The following is an 8,010-nucleotide window of genomic DNA, read 5'->3' as shown; positions in this document are numbered from 1 at the left end:
GTCCTATTTAAATAGTAATAATTGCAGTTAGAGAATATATTTCCAGATAGGTACAAGAGTATTATTTATTTTCCTAAAAAGATATTTCACAGATTACATTTATTTCAATTTTTGTTTTCCCCAGATCTGGCCATGCAGAAAATGTCTGAGGTGTGTTAATTGAATATGGATTAAAAGAAAGGAAATTCTTGTTAACAAACTAAGATTTTCCAATTTGAGGCAATATAGAGCATCATCTTCCTAATGAGATATAAAAGTTTGAATAAGATTCTTCCAGTTAAGTAAAATGAGTTGTTGTGTAAGCAGTACATAATAGGACATCAATATGCAGTTTTCATAGCAGTTTTAAATTATTGCACTAATTATGTATTCATCCAGTATGCAGATCATTTATGGAATTTCATTACGTACTTGTACAATAATTATCTCTCTGATTTCAGGTCCTCCAAAACATGAGCAGCCTGGGACTCAAGACAGATATGGAAGCAAATCATCCATTAATATGAACTTTGACAATTCCTCAGTTAGAGAAGTTTATTATTGAAAGCTACCCAAACGTTCCTTTACACTTAACAGGATTTAGTTTTGCCAAAGCCGAGAAAGGGAGACGTTTGCATTGCTTGCAAACTGAAACTGCTGCTCAATTATAGGAAAAAATTGGGAAAGGCAAAATATTCATAATTCCTCACCGTGACATACCACTACCGATTCATGTAGAAATCTCACTAATTTTTACAATATGTCAATTTGTGCATTGATTAATATGATACTGTCTGTGAAGAAAGAAGAACCTGTCATTAGGCAAAATCTTAAGTGAGCATTTATAAAGTACAGTGTGCAGTTGTGCTTCATTGCATGTTAATTACACTCTGTCACTCAACTGAATCCACATATTTGTTTTTATGTATGACTGTATATTTAAACACCACCTTCCTTTCTACATTTCCTTTTCAAGATAGAGCAGATACACACGGCACAACAAGAATCAGAATTTAGACCAGAAATTCCAGGTCAAGTGCATGCAGAAATAAGTTATCAGGTATTTATTTCTTATTATTTGTGATACTGTTATATTAAAAACATTTTATTAAATGTTAGTAAATAAGGTTCATTACTTATTATGGACACCACTATTGATTATATTCAGTATAAAGATAAATCCTTTATAAAAGAAATAACATTGATATTTTAGTATGTTTTTTTTTTTTTTGTAATTATTTATTCAGTTTTATAGACTATTGCTTTACCTGATTTATTTCATAGGGAGAGCAGGCAACATTGTCACAGGAGCCACAGGTAAATAGGCTGGAAAACAAAAGAGAACCTCAACCAGAAGTAAATACCCAGGTATGTAATTTTGTAAAATTCATTACTACATTAATCTATCCATTTCTTCAAACTGCTTGTGACAGCATGAGGTACAAGAAGGGAGCAAACCCTAATCAGTATGCCAATCAGATACACCCACAGTCACCAATACCAATCCAATTTAGAGTTTCCGATAAAACTAAAAATGAGGCACTTGAGATGTCAAAGGAAACAGGAGCTTATTGAAAAAATGTCAATGCAAACAATATGGGCAGGTCCGATAATGGGCTTTTGAGCCCAGTGTTGAGGAAGGACACAAACCTCTGCACCACACTGCTCTTCAGTCTTTAAAGAGATCTGTTACAATAATTTAAATTATTTAGTTATGGCAAGTTGCATTGCCTGCAAACATTGTTAGTCCCCTGTTTGGATGCATGTTTTCCTCTCACAGTCTATAGACAGTCTGTTAAATCAACCCATCAAATTGGTTTTGTATTAGAATGCCTGAGTAAATGTTTCTGTAATGGACTGGCATTTCATCAACGTCTGTTTTCTGCATATATATATATATATATATATATATATATGTACACACTATTGGCCACAAGTTTTAGAACACCACCTACTTTTTTAAAGTTTTTTCTTAAAACTTAATAAGTTGAAATGCAGACACACCTGCTTAATACATATTGTAGTGGTGGAGCCATATAGCCTATCCGAGAAGCAGTGGATCAAGACAGAAAACTCTGAATAGGGCACTAGTTTATGTCAGTGTTTTTATTTGATATTTTACATATAATTAACCAAATTGCTATATTTTGTCAATTTTGCTTAGGCCAGATTTATCTGGTCACTTGTGTGTTCTGTGCATCACTTAAACTTGGCTCAATAGTGTTTTTATGCTCTCCATATTCTGTTCTGCTGTTCATTTTATAGATTTTGATTGGTGATATTGAGAACTTTCTTGGAAGTGCAGAATAAATATCATTTAAAACATATTTTAAGTGTATAATATTCATGGACTCTTACTTATGCATGTATTATTTTATCTTTAATTAGTTTTATTTAAACTTAAAATGAAACATTATTGATTTTCTAAAGTTAATTAATCCATAAATAAATTAACACTTTCCAATCACTTGCTTTTGCAGTTGAGATTATCCAGACTGCGTGAAGAGGCAAATGTACCAAGTTCTCCAGAATCTCCTTTTGCTTATATAAATGCTGATACTCCCACGGTAAATATTTAATGTTTTAAACATTCAGAATTAAGAGCAAATTATTTGATAGGAGGAGAGGAGAAATATGTGTGAATGTATAGAGAAACAGGAAGGACTCTGGAAAACGAGGTCTGTGCTTGTAAAGTTATTTTGTTCTCCTTACAGATTTTATCATTTTTATTTTTGTTTTTGTTAGGTTCAGATTAAATTATCTCAGTTGGATGAAAAACGATTCCATCTTGACAGAAGTAAATTTTACTCAGGGTATTTCAGTCACCGTCAAGCATAAATCTAGCCAAAACTATTATAATTTACAAATTGAGTACTATACATTGGACTACATTTTTAGAAAAGGAAATGCATCTATTTGATTTTAAGAAATTACAGTCAACAATCAATTAAGCCTCAAATTTGGTAAAAAACAACCCTTCACATAATTGTGATGTTTGAATGTCCTTACTTTTGCTCCAACACTTTCTCTTAAGAATCAGTCCATTGAAAATTCAAGGTGTCACGTTTGTATTTTCCAGCCAGACATCCTCTTTTTATGTCCTTCCTATAGACTCAGAAATGTCTGTCGCTCTCACATTTTGATTAGCCCCTTACATTTCATACTACTGTATATATTCCACAGTTCATTTTTTTCACTTTCTTTATAAAATCATGTTATATTTTATGAGGTTTTTCGGAGCCTGAAGGATTAATAGAGGAAGAAATCATTATCGAAATAAACAGGGAAACAATATTGAATGATATGCAGCGAATTTATGGAACAACAGAACTCCTCAACAAAAAGCTTAAAATGTTTTATTGGAGAAGAAGGGCATGATTTTGGCGGATTAACTAAAGATCTTTTTTCTTGTTTTTGGAACTGTGCCTTCACTGAGTGGTTTAAGGGTGAGGATGCACTTGTACCTTGCATACCTCTCTATCATTATCATAAAGCACAAGAAATCTTTACAGTTGTGGGAAGAGTATTGTCTCATATGTGTCAGCTAAATAGATGTATACCTCCAAGATTCTGTAGGTCAACATTGCTTTCTATTGTATTTAATACCTCCACCATTCACAATAATATTCTTATAGATGACTTTCTGCTTCATGTAACTGCTTCAGAAAGAATCCTCCTAAAAAAAGCAATTAACCACTTTGAAACATTAAGAGACTTTGAAAAACAAGAGCTCTCAACATTTTTTTCTGTAAATTGCATGCATAGTATCCCAACACCTATAAATCTTAAGGATCAGATCATTCTTATTGCACAGAATGAAGTAATAATTAAACCAGGGTTCCTCAATAATTTTATAAGAAAGTCAATTCCAGATTCCCATTTCACAGTTTTTTGGTCACAGTTAGATATTGACTCAATTTCCTACCTATACTGGCAAGAAATGCCAACTACAGAACGTGTTTTGACATGCTTTAAAACAGAAACAGATCTCAGGCCAGAGGAAGAAGTTGCATATTATTATTTTTGTGATTTCATTAAGTCAATAGATCCTGAGGAACTGTCCAAATGTTTGCATTTTGTCACAGGTTCACCTTTACAGCCTGTTGAAATCAATATTACATTCAATCGGTTATGCGGTAGCTTGCGACGACCCATTGCACATACTTGCAGTAACACTTTGGAAATTTCAGTTGGCTATACATCAGTTCAAGAATTTAAAAGAGAATTTAAAATTATACTTAATTCTGAGTATGCATTTGGAATGACCATATTATGAAACTGCAAAACAAAAATAACACTTGAAATGTCTTTAAATGAAACTTTAGATATCTTTTTTTACTGAGTAACTGAAATTCAGGTTGACACAATAGATAATATGTCTTTTTGAGTGAGAGCTAATTCATTTGGGTATAGCTGACATTTTCATGCAAATTTCATATATTCAGTAACATACTTTTTTCAGAAGTTAAGGTTTATCCAAAGCTCGTATATTTGTTTACAGATACTTACAGGTGTAACATTATAATCTGCATTTAAACAAATGCTTCAAAATTAAAACAGAACAAATAATAGCACCAACTACAACAGTATTATGCTAAAAATGTACTTTTTGATAGCAACCAAAAGGTGGCACATAAATGTTTTCTCAGTTTATATTTGGAAACCTGTTTAATTTCACCATTTAAATGTTTCTGATATTGTAATTTAAAATATTCGCTGTTAATGATAATATGTGAATGAATATTGTTTTCAGTACAAGTTGTTGATTTAAAATAAGTTGTTACATTAATTCAAATGTGGTGTAGTTTATGTACAAACAAATTGTACATCTGTGTTTATTCAACTTCATTAAAAAATATATAATTTTCTTCAAATGTTTTGAGTTGGTGGATTATGTGTCACATGTCAAGGCATGTAATACTCAGTAATTTGTTTTATTCGTGAAGGAAACAGTAAAAAGAGAGAGAGTTTATTTTTCTTTTTAAAAAATTATTAAAACAAAAATGTTTGGCATTTGTTAAATGAATAACACTGTAAAATAAATGTACAAGTTAATGCTTAATCATGTCTTTTTTTATTGTCAAAGTTTACAGAATTCAGTTCTGCACACAACAATCATTACCATAAATAACTGTAAGACCATTTTACAAAAAAGTAAAAATGAATTTAGGTTGGTTATAGCAAGCTATTTACCATGTGGTATGCATTACTGTTGATGCTGGACCTTGCCAATGTACTCATGAACAATTTTTTAATACTACATGCAAAATGGAGTGGACATTATGTTTGGGTATCTGTTAATAACTCATTGGTCTTTTGAACACAACATGCATATTTATCTTTTAAATTTGTTTTAAGCTGAATAGCATCTTGTAGTATCTGTAGATTCTGGACAGACATTTCAAGTGGGTTGAATGTCTCTTGAGGCTCCATATATGCATCATCTGAAAATGATGTGCCTATTCTTTGTAAATTTTCTATTAAACTTTCTCTAAACTGTTGTGTATTCATGTCAGATAGACTTGTTTGGTGAGATGTAGTGGACAAGCTATCAAACCATATTTGTTCCGGTGTTCTGTTGTGTTCAGTTCTAATTCTATGCTTATTCCAGCCTTATCTGAACATTTCCAATCTTTGATTAATTGTTGAGTAGTAAACATATTTTAGACATCCTTTGTGTAAACCTTTGCCTTCTTCAAGTATACCATCATCTTCCATTTCATAAAATTCTTTGTAGATGGGGAAGAGAACCTGTTGAAATACATCTCTCCATAGCCTTTCAATTCTCTGGTTGTGGACAGAAAGTCCAGTTATATGGCTGCCACGGTGTAATCCTCTGATGGCATTCATAAGCACTGCTACCTGAACATTTTCTGTGCCTTGGTCAGACCTCACTCTTAATGGTAATCCAAACTGTAGAGCACCTCTGCAGAAAGTCTGTAGCACCGTGGATGAAGAATTATTTGTAGCACAACTTAAATAAGGTATTAGACAGGAGAAGCCATCGATAGCACCATGTACAACAAAGCCCCACCTATCCATAAAAAGAAAAAATGTTAAGCACATGTGCAGTTTAGTGAAAAAATTGAATTATAGATTAGGTTCCAGAAGGAAAACACAAATAATGCACATGTTTATGCATACAGATATGGAAACTGTTTTCTGGATAATGAAAATGTTTAGAATTACACATAATTACCTATTCTATTTTCTATTACTTGAAAAAATAATATCACTTATTTTATGCAAAACATATAGCTGTATAAACAAAGAAGTGTCACATATTAATTTGGTCTACTTAAGACAATAATGAAGCTGAAAGTGATATTCATTAAATTAAGAAATAAATCCTACAAGTCTTTTACCTTATAAGCTTCATGTGACTGTCAATGTGCCATATACTGTTAGGTGAGATGGCATGGTATGACCTTCTTTGAACAGTTTGTGACCATCTCTGAGCAGTGCCAATTGGGTCAAGTCTAGCCAATTTGCGTCAAAGTCTGTCCCTTTGCACATGTATTCCCCTTGCCCTTAGCATTCCTGATATCATCTGTAAAAAAACATAATTTGAACATTTTTAAATTAACTGATAATTTTAAAACATTAAAGCTGATTGTACAGGGTTTGTAATTATAGGTAACTATCTTGTAAGGAAATTAAATCTTTGTTTTGTGATCATTACAGCTACATAAACTTGTAAGGTCTTGGCAAGGAACATATTTTATTTTAAAAAGATTGTTGATAAGTGATATATTCAATAAGAATTAATGAAATGAAAGGGAGTGTGGCATGGTGGTACAGTGGTAGTGCTGCTTTGTTCACATCCCAGTCCTCTCCGTGTAAAGTTTGAATGTTCTCCCTGTGGCCATCTGGATTTCCTCCCACAGTCAGAAGACGTGCAGGTCAGTGTAAATGGTGATGCTAAATTGGCCTCAGATATATATGTGTGTGTGTATGATCACCCTGTGATGGACTGATGGCCCATCCATGGATTGTTCCTGCCTTGCACCTGATGCTTACTGGAATAGGCTCCAGTTACCCTGTGACCCTTAGGATGAAGTGGATTTACAAAATGAATGGATGGATTGGGATGGACAGCATTGTGTCACAGCAGTTGTTGTTGGTGCTATGACATTATGTGAAATACTGCAAAACTTAGAATATAGTTCACAATTATTCTTGAAAGCTATTTGTTGTGAGAAAAGATTTTTTTCAATTTCATATATGATATTCTATGTCAAAAGACACAACAAATGATTTAAGGACAGTCAGTCAGTCAGTCATTCCCAATCTTACTTAATCCAAGCTGGCCCTGACAGCTGTGGGCATTAACAACCCGAGACAAGGAGCCAGTCTATCACAGGGCTGTTACTTAAGATGATAAAAAAGAGCTGTTTAGTATTTCTACATATCTTAAATAAAACTATGTATTTCTACATATCTTAAATAAAACTATGTCCACTAGTTCTTTAACTGCTTTAATATGTTAGATTTTTATGTGTTTTTTTTTTTACATTTCTACTGGGTAGCGTAGAAATAAATAATAGTGTTGTTTCACAGCTTAACAATTACTTATGTTTTGTGAACTTGCTCACTGTCTGTGGATTTTACAAATTCCATCACTGTCTATATAGGTTTTCTGCCATATCCAAGTAGATATACAAGTTAGGATAAAAATACACTCTAAATTGATGAGTGTGAACACAAGCAGAATTTGTGATTAACATGTCCTCCAGAATGGGGTAGAGGTTCCTGCCTTGCTGACAATGCTACAAGGGAATTCTTTGGTCCTAGATTATTCTAAATTGGAGTAAGGAGGTCTGAAAGAGAATGAATGGGCAAAAAATTAATATTTAATAAGTGAATGAACGATGGATTGATCATAATACATTTTAATTGAAAGTTATTTTTGTTTTAAAAAATTTGTGTGCCCTTTGCTTTCCTGTGTAAATCCACTCAGCTATATGCAGAGTTTATTGCATTGATTTTGAAAAGATCAAAAGTACACATTTTTTTTTACTGTTCTATTCA

The 8,010-nt window shown here is 32.6% G+C and overlaps 1 long non-coding RNA gene across 1 annotated transcript; it reads left to right on the top strand.

Annotated features, from left to right (window-relative positions):
• The first annotated feature begins 1,273 nt into the window (after positions 1 to 1,273).
• Positions 1,274 to 3,356, top strand: LOC120536362. The gene is made up of 3 exons (XR_005635106.1): positions 1,274 to 1,347; positions 2,460 to 2,546; positions 3,209 to 3,356. It is a non-coding gene; the product is annotated as an uncharacterized LOC120536362 (long non-coding RNA).
• The last annotated feature ends 4,654 nt before the right edge of the window (positions 3,357 to 8,010 follow it).

Source organism: Polypterus senegalus, chromosome 10 (genome assembly GCF_016835505.1).
Source record: "Polypterus senegalus isolate Bchr_013 chromosome 10, ASM1683550v1, whole genome shotgun sequence".
In the NCBI taxonomy this organism is placed as follows: Eukaryota; Metazoa; Chordata; class Cladistia; order Polypteriformes; family Polypteridae; genus Polypterus; species Polypterus senegalus.
The sequence above is the reverse complement of the archived record's forward strand: the minus strand, read 5'-3'. Positions and strand labels throughout refer to the sequence as shown.